Here is a 15013-nt window from a genome sequence, read left to right on the forward strand (position 1 = left end):
GTATGATACACCAAAAATTACACTCCAATTAAGAAGTATAGAGCAACCGCTGCCAAATATAGAACCCAATTAGGTTGGGGTCGAACCCACAAGGAGTGTGTAGGAAATAAGTCTACTAGCACTTATGTTCAGTTGTAGTCACTATTTCTCGAAAGTAATAATACATAAAGTAAATTGGGGTTTATTGGTTCAATTGAGTAACGAATTTTGAACAGCATGAGAATGTAGATAGGACTGTATTCCCATGACATGTAACTCAATTGACTTCTTGTATCAGTTAATCTATTTAAAGGCGTTGCATGCAAAATCTAGAAAGCTATGGACATCTATACTCTTTCTGGTCCTATTAGATGAATTTCACTCCTTACCTTCCGGTCTTAGAATGTATGTCTATCTAAACCTTATTTTTGACCTCAGAAAACTATTCCCTCCCGAGCTCAAGTTCTTAGACGAAAGCTTGTAGCTTCAAATCTTTGTTGCAGTTATCTTTTTCTAATCACTACCCCTCTCTCGAGAAAGTAATGAATACCAGCGAGTTTGAATGCGTGCACTCATTAAAAGGAAAACAGACCAAAGATAACAACAATGCATGCTCAGACATCGATAAAAATCACCTATACATTTACCTACTTTATTATTCCGTCATGGTTCTCACAACCCTAATTATGGAGTTTAGCTACTCATATTCATAAGAAAAGCATTAAGAATTGGTGTAGAATTCATGTAACAATACTTATATTTATGAAGTAGTTAGTCTCGAAGTAATAGATGAACAACAAATTAAGAAGAGAATGAAAATTCGTATTAACGTTTGATCTCCAAAAGGCATTCACGAAGTACTCTCACACGTTATTCTATGCTCAAAAACTGGTAAAAGTGTGTAACATAGACATAAATTCTATGTAGACTATTTATAGAAAACAAAAACAAATTCTACACAAAGTAGGAAAACTAAGTCGGCCAGGTCCACACTCACAGTTCACGACCCTTCACGCCTCGTACTAGTACGCAGTGGTCTTTGACTTGGCTTCACAACTTCTAATTTTAGGACTCCACAGACAAGCTTCATGTATCGTTAGGACACAATGGTCCGTTCTAAGTCTCGTAAAGATTTACTTGGGAAGTTCCTGTCTTCCTCAACACCTTCTTCACGGGCATTGCCAATAACCCATTGCACTTTGAACATCCCATGGTGAGGCTCGTAGAGATTTACTTTAACTCCTTGCAGGCACTTTACATTATCACCTTCATGATATGTGATATCTTCCACATTCCGTAAAGGGTTTCATGGAAATTCACTTGGACAAAAGTTCTTGCACTTTCTTTCATAGCATCATTTTTCACGACCATCTTCACGGGCCGTATAAGCCCTCATGAATCATGGAGGACCTCATAAAACCACAACTTCAGCAAAAATCAACAATTCAGCCCATCCTCATGCACGACTTAATTTTCCTGAAAAATAAACACAAATGCACATCATATTTACAAAAGCATGCTTGGAACCCAGTCTAATTCAATGTTTCGAGCATCGAAAGTGTCATAAATTCGTGACACATCAACACTCTCAACTTAGAATAATTGTTTGTCTTCAAGAAATGAGAACTAAAAAAAAGAACAACGACACACAATTACAAGAGACTCTAGAAGATGCACAACAGCCCACACACAATCATGTTCTTAACCCTTTTTCATTTTCAATCAAATCGACTATGTCATACATCAACCATTCCAACTAATTTAGAAGGGTCAATTTACAACATTTTACTATTCACAGTCAGCTAAACTAATGCAAAAAACAATATTGTAGTTAAATTAGCAACCAAACAGTGCAATCATAGTTCCCTTACCACAAAGAAGTCTCTCTCACAATGTATATAAGAAAAACAGAGTCTTAAACGATTTCACTCATACTTTCAAATGAATTTCAATCTATGCACATATACATATCATAGGCTTGCCTTTATTTTCTACACTTTAACTTTTGAAAAGCTCGTTTAGGATTATAATTTTGTAACATAGGCTCGGGCTCGGGTAGGATAGGGTGTATTTACGATATATGTGCCTTTTTTCTCCTCCTAGATACTACATTGACTTAAGTACACATTTCACAACCCATACTTATGTCACCCAACTTTTTTCTTTTATTTATGCCCAGGTATGGCTTCCACTCTCTTTTTTCTTTATTTTTCTAAATGTTTTCTCATTGCATTTTTTTCTGCTCATTTACTCTAATTTTTCTATTTCATTGTAGCCACAACCCATTTCTATTATTTTTCCTCTCGTTACACATTTCTTTTCATACCCCAACCTTTTCCGCTTTCTTCTATAGTAGCCACTCTCAACTTAGGATTTTAGCCTGAGTTGTGGTGCATATTGTTCTAGGATGGACCAGAGCAAAGATAAAGGTTAGCTATTAAATGGGGAAGGTGAATTGTGTTATTTCAAAGAAAAGATCTTTTTTAGGTTCAAACTTTTGGTTCAAAGGGTACAATTTTATTTGGTTGGTTTTTTTAGGCTAAGTGGACTATTTTCAACAATGGCCTATGATCCCTTCCTAATCAAGATATTCAATCATTTCAATGGACTAACCAGACAAGTTCTAGCTTACATATGCAAAGTTCGAACTTGGGAATGTCGGTCACACACACATGGCACATAACCTACACTATCCAGCACCAATCAACATATTCATATTCTAGTTATCACTTGATCGACACATTAATAAGTAAAATGTCATACAAAATCCTAGCAAGTAAATTTTCACAGTCCAGGTACAAATAAATAACATGTTTCAAAATTTTCAAATAGGGGTCATTTTATCAAATCGAAGCATATGTTTCAAAGCAAAAGCTACATGCATACTTTTATATATACATTGTATTTACACAGAATCAAACAATCTAAATATGCCAGTTCTACTAGATAATACACTTGAGCGAAAAAAAACTCCAAAGTGGCCAGGATACCCCATCCTTCATCAAAAAGTTGTGTATTGTCCTCAATGCACGTCAACACTCTCAAAAGTAAAACAAGGTGATCATACCTATAAATCCCTATGCGTTAGTTTGTGTCTCAAAAGTGGCACTAGTAGTGGTTGGTACGCTAAATGATGTGCGCTCGCCCAAAGGGTCATTACCTATAGCAGGAGTGGACGTGCCTGAAGGCATCCCTTCAGTGGTGGTCTTAACAGTAGGGAACTCTAAAGACTAGGCTAGAGTGACTCCACCAGCTGAAGCTCCAAGTCATGCGGCTTCAATCTCCTACTTCTCTCTTTCCTCCTTCTCCCTAGCTTCCCTCTTTGCAACCCTTTGCTCTCTCCTCAATCGCCTTGCCTCTGCCTCCGGTGTGTCAGTAGGAGGACTTGACCTATTGTGGCAATTCTTGCCCTTTCCCTTTTTATCGCACTCAAACGCTAGCATAGTGCCCTACACCTCATCTAATATTGTGGTTTTCAGAGGGGAAGCAAACAACTACATCAATGCATTAGCTAAAATCAGAGGGGCAACACTGCAGACTTTTCTTTTATCTTAGCCAAATCATGATGTAGTGACACCAACTATGCTTTTACATACTAGACCTCCAAACTACACAGGCTATCAATCCTCTTAGTAGGGTGTGCCTGTAGGCCATCAACTTTACCTTACAAGACACTGATATCCCTCCTAAGTTTGGTGCGAAGTCTGTCTTCTGCTTGCTTAACCCAAGTCTAGACTACCTGTGGTAGTCTCTCAATAACCTTGTCCAATAACACCCTAATCTAATGCTGATTAACAACCAATCTGGTGAAAAACTTGTAAGAAACAGTAACCAAAATCCCAGTTCCTGTTGCTATTGAAGGAGGAGGTCGGCTCTCACCTTGGGATATTCAAAAGCCTCGCCTATAGGTGGGTCAATAGAGACCCCCTCCAAATATAGAGTGGTTGGCGGTGGAACCAATGTAATAGTCACTAGAATTTCAGCCTAGGATGTCCTAACCTTGTAGAGTGGGTTATCGACATCCTTGATCAATGCAATATTGGTGGCTTTTGTAATTGTTGTCTGTCGATCTAGGAAATAGCTGATAGAAACTCCAGCCTCTCATACTACCTCCATATAAAACAAGGGAAAGACAACCCAACTTTTCATTAAGGGCTCAATATCGGATTTTAGTCACTATCAACCGACCCAAATTAAGCGCATACCGAGCCATGATGCACGTAACAAATGATGTCTGAGATGGTAGAAGAGTATTATCATTTACTGTTGGCCGCAGGCGAGCACGAACAATGGTCCACCAGAATTTGGCCGCAAAGGTCAAGGATGCCTTAGTAATCAATTATCGTGGCTTCATCACCCAAGATGCATCGACACCCCAGATAGCAATATGTTGTGCTTTCCATCACAGAATATTAGAACTGGAGGTGGGATCCTTCATTTGCTTCTCATTCGTAACCAAATGGTGATGGTGCTTGTATAGCCCGATCGGAGGTGCAACATAGTTTGCGCCATGTATAAATCGGAGGAGAGTGGCCTCTGAAAGATCAAATCGAACCCCTCTGTTGCTATCAAAGCACACGTAAGTGCACGCGGTCTCACAAGTAATACAATGGCTCTTTTCAAAACCGCATTGTCGAATCCACAAGAACTTGTCAATTAACTATTTTCTCTAAATTATACTAAATCTAATTATTTATTTAATAGAAATAAAAATAATACCATTAATATTTTTATACTATAAATTGCAAGAATTAAATAATAAAGTAAACTTACAATATTATTGGGAAAATTCCAGGGTTGCAGCGTACTAAAAATTCATGTTTCACATCTCTTTCATAGATTTCAGAAGGTTATTAAGTTACTGATTTACAGGATTGATATTACAATCGTGGTCTCTCGACCTCTAATTGCCTACCTTTGTTGACAACCTTATTACATCATTGAGTGAGGATAAGCATGAACCAATAAAGATGCATTAATCCTATCATCCTATCTAGTAACCAAATATGGTGTAAGGTATGTGTCACGGGCATTCTATACATGAATTATCCTAGGGAATTCTAGAACAAACATATTTCCTATATTCTAGTGTTCTATCTCCTTTCCGTCTCTCGAGTTCCAGGTAGACAACAAATTTATTCTAATGATGATCAGACATTAAAATAGTCGAAGCAAGAGTATAGGAGTAATATAAATGATAACCAACTTCATCCATAAAATTAATGTTCAGCAATCATTCGTAGCCGCAACCCCAGAACAAGGATCTTTAGCTACTAATGTCTTAAGAAAAGAAGAAGAAGAAAAGAACCGTAGGGCAAAAAGTTAAAAGTTAATTCTCCTAAAAACTAATTTTATGGAATATTTATAAGTGTAGGCAAAACTCCAAATAAAATAACTGAGTCCAAAACTAATTGAAAAACCAAAATCCAAAAGAATTGAATCCCGCGTGAGGTACACAGTGCCTGCAAATAAGTAGTCCTTTTGTGCGCTGAATTGCTGCCAGTGATTACCACGTGGCAGTTACTTCTTTTCTTTTGCAAGATTGAATGTATATATAAATATATTATAGTACTCAATTCAATCCATTAAGCTGCCTGCTTGATTTTCCTTTTTTTAATTTTCCATCTTTAATTCGTTTTCGCTCCAAATTTCTTCATTTTCGCGCCAGATTAATCCTACAAATAAATATACAATTTAGCACAATCTATAAAACTTGATATTTTAGAGCTTATCACACTGATGGAATTTCAATCCAAGCACGTTTATCAAGAATATTGACCAAAGTCAATCTTATATCGAATTTCAAAGAATAAAGCGTCAAATGGCCTTAAACTCGCACTGATTGCCTTTATACTTGTGCCGGCCTTGCTACTAGCCTAATTTGGCCATTTCAAAGCTGATGGAATTATCAAAATTCTATTCTGAGGTCATTTTCCTATAGTTTTGACCGAAGTCAACCACTTAAATCTAAAACTTCCAGATTAGGGAATCGAGTATAAAACCCAAATGAATGATGAGGCGACTGACTATCAGTGCAAGAAAGTCATAACTGACTTGGGGTCGCTTCAAGAAGGCTCTAAACATTGAAAAGAATGGAAAAACATGAAATTGACCTTGAGGGTCATTACATCATTCAGTTCAACCCAAACTCCAAACAAGGGGAATTCAACCCCACCACTTTAGTCGCAATAAGCACGATAACATACAAACCCAATCCTAATATAAATTTGTATAATACAAATCGAACACTAATTGCACACTGTCAAGCTGCTTCAGTGAATTCACATGGAACTTAATTTTACACTTGAATTTGGATGAGGTGAGACGCGAATGGGACTTAAATGAAGAGTGGGAAAGTTCAATGACGACACAGTGCTAGGATTTCTTAGAAGTTGGAGAATTCTATGATTGGGATGATTTGTAGAATTTTGGCAGTTTGGGAGTTTTGAAGGAGGTACAATTCATTTTGGGAAGGAGGAGAAAAATTAAATCAATTCTGCGTGAACATAGGGTAAAAACCCATTTACTATTTGGGGAGTTTGAATTTGGGTTGGACCAGGTTGGGGCTATTTAAATATAACCATTGGGTTTCACTGCTCGTGAAGCTACTCATGAAGAGCACGATGGGACGATGACCCCTTCGTGGTATGGGACATAGAGAAAACAGTGAAAGACTTAATTAGGCTTCACAGAAGGCTAAATAGTCCATTAAAATATTCATGAGCCGTAAACCCTTTTGTGAACTTATAGCATGAGTTCCTGTTGCCTGCATGCCTCCACACCAGGGGCCGTGGTGCACTATAAAATCTGTAGGGGTCCGTGGAGGAGTGACGGGTCTATTTTCATTTTTTTCTACTTTTATTTATTTTTACACTCACAGAACACACTGTGACACTATAATAACTTTGAAAAACAAAATTAACGCTGACTTTTAAAAGTACAATCCTTAGGTTGCCTCCCAAGCAGTGCCTGCTTTAATGTCGCAGCCCGACGAAGGTCACTCGACTACTCAAACTTCATCAAGCTTCCACATGGGTTGCCTCTCATGAAGTGCATGATTTAACATTGCGGCACGACGCAGGTTCCTTGATTACTCAGACTTCATCAAGTTGGAGCTCTTCAACTATCTTTGGCTCTTCTTTTGCTCTTAAGTACAACTTCACATATTGTTCGTTCACCTTGAAATTGGGCCCATATTGTGCCTTGAGTTCAATTTCCCCATGTGGAAATACTCATACTATCATGAAGAGTTCGGATCATTTTGACTTCAACTTTCCCAAAAACAATTTGAGTCTAGAGTTGCACAACAACACCAAGTCCTAGGTCTAAACTCTCTCTTCTCCATACACAAATCATGATATATCTTTATTTGTTCTTTGTAGAAGGATGCTCTCTTATATTCCCTTTATTGAAACTTATCCATCTGAGTGATCTACTCTAACCTCATGTTTGCCGCTTTTGTCAAACTCAAATTCAGCTTCTTGGGCGCCCAAAGTGCTTTGTGCTCTAACTCTACAGGCAAATGACATGCCTTTCCAAATACTAACTGATATGGAGACATAATAATGGGTGTTTTGAAACTTGTACAATATGCCCATATTTCATTATGAACCTTTCCCGACCAGTCAGTTCTATTTGGATTTATGAACTTGGCCAATATCCCCTTAATCTCTTGGTTGGACATTTCAACTTGCCTACTTGTTTGAGAATGATTTGGGGTAGAAACTTTGTGCTGATTCACGCCGTATTTAACTAGTAGAGACCGCAAGATATAGTTGTAAAAATGGGATCCCCATCACTGATGATTGCACTGGGTGTGTGATGAGTCGAGAATTTGGACTAATTTATAGCTTAAAATACGAGAAATTAGTATCCTCTTTGCCTTTTTGTGTTCAAAACTGACTCCATAGTGATTAGTTGTAAGTGAAAGATGTTGAGGTCAATCATGAGTTAAATGCCAAACAAAAGAAGTAAAAAGGGACAAAATTTGACCAAATTGGATGCTGAAGCTCGCAAATAGCTTTTTGTGAGTCGCCAAAAGGTTCACCTGCTCGCTAATCTCATCAGAAATCAAGGCTTAAAGCTTGAACATTAGGCAAGAAGAATGAAATTTGGCGATTTACCGAGTTTATTTGAGCGAGTTGCATCACGATTGCCTAAGTGCCAATAAAAGAAAGGCTTAAAAGAAATCTCAGAAAGTCGAGTGGATAGGCAACTTGATGATTTGCGGATACGAAAGGAAAGCAAGTATAAACTCACTGGAAATGTCAAAGCCTCCGGGAAAGAAAGCGACTGAAGACCCATGTGAGAGGCGAAAATGGCATCTTGCCGAACCTTTCAGTGAGATAGAATGAGCTCGCCTAACTAGAAGTCATGGATTAAAGGAGAAAATCTATAGTTGGCGAGGCAACGAACAAGTCAGCGATACGCTGATCACTTTGGCGAGCCAGACTAACGTCGCCAAAGTGCCTCCAAGTGACAATTTTGCCTGACATTTTGCACTCGTATAAATAGAGTTTTCAAAGGCAAATAATGTATGTTTTTTACTGCTAAGACTCAGAGATAGAAACCTTGAAGCTCTCTTAGGGTTTTGGAATTTGTTTTGGAAATTTTAGCTTGGGCTTTGAATTTTGAATTTCAAATTTTGCTGAATCAAATAGATGATAATTAATTTGGTATAGTTTCTTTAATTTTTGTAATGTGTTGCTAAATACCCTACTTCTAGGGGGTGCTAATGAGTTACATTGTTGTTCTAAATTTGGGTTTTTGTTACAACTCATACAGTGTTAATTTGAAATGGGTTTTGTTAATTTGGTGTGGAATCAACTATGAAATAGTGATGTGAAGTGATCAAATTATCAAATATCCATTGATTTATATTTATCAATTATAATCTCTCTCTCTCGAGAGGAGGTGTTGCTAAGGATTGGGTTAGTTTTATTAGATTGCATGTTTAGGCACAAAAGTGCTGGCATGTAGAAATAAATAGACAGATGCTATTTTGAACGATTGATTAAACTTTGCCTATCCATTGAGAATTAATGAAGTTGAGTTGTATATTTACCCTTATTAGAACCACAATTTTACTTTGCACATCCCCTAGAAGCCTTTGTTAACTTATTTCAAATCAAATTGTTGAAATCGTTTTAATATTGACTCTTCATAACTCTTAAAATTTTGATAATGAAATTTACATATTTAATTTATGTTTTAATTTACTTGTTTTTATTCTACAAACGTCTAAAGAATGTTCTTACTTCATAATTGAAGTCTATTCTTAATCGTTTCTTGTGGGATTTGACCATGACCTCACACGTTGGGTTTATATTGCTAGCGATCGCCTATACTTTGAATTGTAAGAAGTGTAGTTTGAGAGTTATCAAAAATGGTGCTGTTGTCGGGGAATAGTGATTAGATTTTTTTAGTGAAGTGGTTTGTGATCTAGTTATTTGTAATTGGACTATTTTACTACTGTTTGTTCGTTATGTCTATGATAGGTGAATAAGTGAGTGTTAATGAAAGTAATGCTACAGACTTGAATGATGACATTGAAAATTTGCATGATGTGAATGTTGATCAAATGGGTAGTGCTGGAGCTATAAGATTACCCCTTACTTTGGGTAACACTATCTTCCATGTCACTGGTATTATGTTGCAGCTATTGTAAATGAAAGAGTTCTTTTGAAGCCTTGCTCATGAGGATACTCATGATCACATTAGGAATTTTATGGATGTATGCAACCCCTTCTCATTCAAAAAATGTATCGCAGGAGTCTATTCGATTACGGTTGTTTCCCTTTTCTCTTATGGGGGAGGCAACCAAATGGCTAGTAGAATTACCATGTGATTCGATTACCTCATGGGATGAGCTCACTGTAGCATTTTCTTCCTGCCGTCCAAGATGTTGAAGCTTTAGGGACATTATTCAAAACTTCAAAAGGATTGATGGAGAACCACTACATGAAACGTGGCTCAGATTTTAGAAGTTGCTGCTGCAATGCCCAACACAAGGGCTGCCTGACATTGTGCTTTTACCGTACTTTTACCATAGTCTTGATATGGTAAACAAGGGTCTAGCGGATCATCTTATTATGGGTGGTATTATGCACCAACCTTTTACCATTGCCACAACTTTGCTTGATGAAATGACAAAGATTAATCATGCTTGGAACACTTGATAGAATAATGTATCTCCTCTTCATGTTGAGATGACTAAAGAGCAGCTTGTGAAGGATCATTCAAAGGACGAAAACATGGCTAAAATAATGACCCAACTAGATTTTCTATCTAAATATATTATAGGGGAGGTTGCAAAGCCGTGATGGATGCTAATGTTGGAGAAAAACCAAGATATGCCAAATTTGATGCCATGTATAATAAATAGGTTCAATATTTAGCAAATCAGTCGGGGGGTTCTCGACCAACCTTTCCAAGGCCGAGTAGGAACCAAGGTTGGAACAAAGAATACGATAATGGTTGGCGAGATAGGGACTGGCGCAATAGAGGAAATTCTTGGATAGATGGTCATGTTGACCGTGAGAGATACGTTCCTCCTCATCATAAGCCTAAGGAGGTGAGTGCTGACCCGGAAAGTTTTCATACGGAGGAAATGTTTGCCAGAATTTTGTATAAAGTTAAAGGGTCGGATTAGGTGTTGAAAGAGATGAAATCTGATTTCTCTTCTTTAAATCAAACAGTTACCTCATATTCAGTATCAATTATGTAATTGGAAGCTCAAATGGGTCAAATCTCAGCTCCTCTTAACCTAGGACCAAATGGAGGTGTCCCAAGTGATACCGTTGCCAATCTAAGAATGACAATGCACAATGCATGCCTATTTTGACAAGAAGAGGCAAAGTGGTTTCTGAGGATGTGCCAACTAATGAAGCTCCAAGTTCAGCCAAAGGGAAGACCAAAATATTTGAAAGTGATGAGCGAGAGGAATAATTCAATAATGATCATTCCAATCAAGTGAAAGATGTACCGATAGAGATTGATTTTGGTGCATCTCCTAAGTCCAATATGGGTGTTGTCCCACCGGTGGTACCTACATAGCCATTTCCAAAAGTGAAACCTTCTTTCCCACAACGCTTGAAAAAGAAGGACAAGGATATCAAGTTTCAAAAGTTCCTCTAGGTGTTCAAGACTCTTTCAATAAATTTACCCTTGATTGAAGAACTATTGGAGATGCCCTATTATGCGAAGTTCATGAAGGATCTTGTCACAAAAAAAAATATAATATGGACTTTGAAACTATCAAAGTGTCTCACAGCTGTAGTATAATTATATCAAGCAATATCGTGGTGAAAAAGGATGATCCTGGAGCGTTCATAATTCTAAGAACTATAGGATTGTACCAATTTACGAAGGCACTTTGTGATTTGGGTGCAAGCATAAATTTGATGCCCAATGCCATTTTCAAGCAGATCGGGTTGGGTGAACCTAAACCAATGACTATGTGGTTACTCATGGCTAACCGAATGATTAAGCGCCCCATTGATATACTCTATGATATCTTGGTAAAGGTTGAAAAATTCATCTTTCCCGCGAATTTTGTGGTTCTTGATTGTGAAATTGATGTAGAGGTTCCCATTATTCTTGGTAGGCCATTCTTGGATACCGAATGAGCTTTGGTTGATGTAGAGAGTGGTGAATTGAAATTTTGGGTAAATGGTGAGGAAGCCACTTTTATTATTTGTAAGTCGATGAAACAACCTAGTGATCTTCATGTCATCTTAGTGATCGATGTTATAGATGAAGATGTGGCAAATGTGTAAGAAGTTTCTAATGTTGGGGAGTCGTTAGCGGTGGTGTTGCTGAGCTATAATGGGGAAGAAATCTCCGACTATGATGAAGTGGTAGAAACACTTACAAGTATTGGTTTTTACCCTAAAAACCCTGTGCAGTTAGAGATTGATCTGAAAAATAGGGATTCACCACCCGCCAATCCTTCGATAGATAAACCACCCAAGATTGAGCTTAAAGTACTTGCATCTCATCTTAAGTATGTGTTCTTGGGGGCAACTTCTACTTTGCCCATCAGAATAGCTACTGATTTAGTTGAGGAACAAGTGCATGCTCTTATGAGTATGTTACGGAAATTTATCAAAGCTATTGGGGGTATGATTGCTAACATTATAGGCATTCCTCTCAGTGTGTGTACAAATAAAATTCAGCTGGTCACCGATAGCAGGACTAGCATTGAGCACCAAAGAAGATTAAACCCTCTAATACAAGAAGTTGTGAAGAAAGAAACAATCAAGTGGCTTGATGCGGGTGTTGCGTATCCCATTGCCAATAGTAAATGGGTGAGCCTAGTGCAATGTGTTCCTAAGAAGGGTGGAATGATTGTCGTGCCAAATGAAAAGAATGAATTATCTTAATGCGACCTGTTACTGGTTGGAGAGTGTGCATGGATTATCGGAAGCTGAATACTTGCATAGAGAAATTCCATTTCCCTATGCCGTTCATGGACCAAATGTTGGATCGTCTTGCAGGTAGGGGTTGGTATTTCCTTTTAGATGGGCTCTTCGAGTATAATTAGATTTCTATTTCCTCTGAGGATCAAGAGAAGACAACTTTCATATGCCCGTATGACACTTTTGCTGTTAGGCGGATGCCTTTCGGATTATATAATGCCCCATAAATTTTCAAAGGTGTATGATGTCTATTTTTTCCGATATGGTAGAAGATACCATGGAAGTTTTTATGGATGATTTCTCGATGGTGTGGGACACATTTTATGCATGCCTTGAACATCTTAGTCAAGTATTGACAATATGTGTCAAAATTAACCTTGTGATGAATTGGGAGAAGTGCCACTTTATGGTAAAAGAAGGTATTTTATTGGGCCACAAATTTTCAGGACATGGTGTTCAAGTGGACCAAGTGAAAGTGGAAGTGATTGCATGTTTGCCTCATCTTATATCGGTAAAGGGTGTCTGAAGCTTTTTGGGACATGTCGAGTTCTATCGAAGGCTTATCAAGGATTTCTCTAAAATGCCTTATCCTTTGTGAAAATCGTTTGAGAAAGATAGTGTTTTCGAGTTTGATGACGCTTGCATCAGGGCCTTTTTATGCTTGAAAGAGAAGCTTATTTCAGCTCCTATTATTGTGGCTCCGAATTGGAGTATTCCTTTCAAACTTATGTGTGATGAAAGTGGTGTAGCATTAGGGCTTTTCTTTGCAAGATAAAGGAAAATTTATTTCACCCTATCTACTATGCTAGCAAGACGTTCAATATAGCCCAAAAGAACTACACTGTTACTGAGAAACAATTGTTAGAAGTCCTTTGTGCATTCAAAATGTTTCGTGCTTATCTCTTGGGTACGAAGATAGTGGTTCATAGTGATCATGCTATAATCTATTATTTAATGGCAAATAAAGATGCTAAACCTCGATTGATCCATTGGGTGTTGGTTTTGCAAGAATTCAACTTCGAGATGAAAGATCATAAAGGGTGTAAAAGTCAGGTAGCTGATCACTTGTCAATATTCAAATCAGAAGTGACTGTGTCCGGAGATCAAGTAATTGATAAAGCCTTTCCAGATGAACCAGTAATGAGGATTTCCCATACTTTACTCCTATGGTATGCATATGTCACCAATTTCATTGCATGTGGGAGTATCCTAGTTAATTTGAGTTCTCACCAATGAAAATGGTTCTTGTTCGATGTAATGAAATATTATTGTGATGAACCTTATTTGTTTAGAGAATGTCCAGATCACATGATCCGGAGATGTGTTCCAGAGGTGGAAAGTGAAGCAATCCTTAATGCTTATCATTCGTCACTAGTTGGTGGCCATTATAGTAGGATCAGGACTGCTGCTAAGGTCTTGCAAAGTGGATACTATTGGCCTTTCTTGTATCATGACGCCAATGTGTTTGTGAAAATTTGTGATTAGTGTCAAAGGCAAGGCAACATGAGTTACCTGTTAACCCAATTTTTGAAGTCAATTTTTTTGATTTGTGGGGTATCGACTTTACGGGTCCTTTTGTGAGTTCATATAGGAATAAGTATATTCTTATGGCTGTTGATTATGTGTCAAAGTGGGTAGAGGCGGTGACCTTACCTAACAATGAGGCCTGAAGCGTGGCTCAATTTCTCAAGAGATACATCTTCACAAGATTTGGCACCCCCCGTGTTATCATTAGTGATGGGGGATCTCATAATTGCAACTGCATGTTCGCATCCCTATTGAGCAGGTATGGTGTCACTCAAAAGTTTTCCATAGCCTACCATCTTCAAACAAGTGGGCAAGTTGAAGTATCTAATCAGGAGATTAAAGCGATCTTGGCCAAGACGGTGAATATCAATAGATCATATTGGTCCCAGAAGTTAGAGGATGCCTAATGGGCCTACCATAGTACTTACAAGACACCGATTGGCATGTCCCCATACTAATTGGTGTTTGGAAAAGCATGTCACTTGTCGGTGAAATTGGAACATAAGGCTTTATATTCCTTGGAAAGTATGAACTTGAACTAGGAGTCGGTATCCAAAGATCGAGTTGACCAACTTCATGCTCTAGAGGAATTTAGGCTATGAGCTTATGAAATTTTAGCTATTTACAAGGTAAGGATGAAGAAATGGCATGATGCTCACATCTTGAAACAGGATTTTAGAGTCGGTGATTTTGTATTACTTTTCAACTTTAGTCTCTGATTATATCCCAGGAAGTTGAAGTGTAAATAGTCTGGGTCCTTTAAAGTCATAAGTGTGTTTGAAATTAGTGCTATTGAGGTTAAAGACAAAGACGGGTCGACGTTCAAAGTTAATGGGCAGCGTCTCAAGTTGTATTTTGGCGAAGGCCCTAGTCTTGGAATGATTGAAGTTGTGTATTTGGATGATGCTTACATGCATGTCTACATCATGCCACAACGTTAACTAAGGCGCTTCTTGGGAGGAAAATTAGATTTTAGTGTTTTCAATAATTGTGTGTTCATTGTGTAGGTTGAAGTTGGACTCCATCGAAGTGTCTTAGTGGGTGAGTAACGGAGCCTAATTGGCAAGCCACCAAACATGGTAGGCGAG

The sequence above is a fragment of the Solanum dulcamara genome, chromosome 6 (genome assembly GCF_947179165.1).
Source record: "Solanum dulcamara chromosome 6, daSolDulc1.2, whole genome shotgun sequence".
NCBI classification, from domain to species: Eukaryota; Viridiplantae; Streptophyta; class Magnoliopsida; order Solanales; family Solanaceae; genus Solanum; species Solanum dulcamara.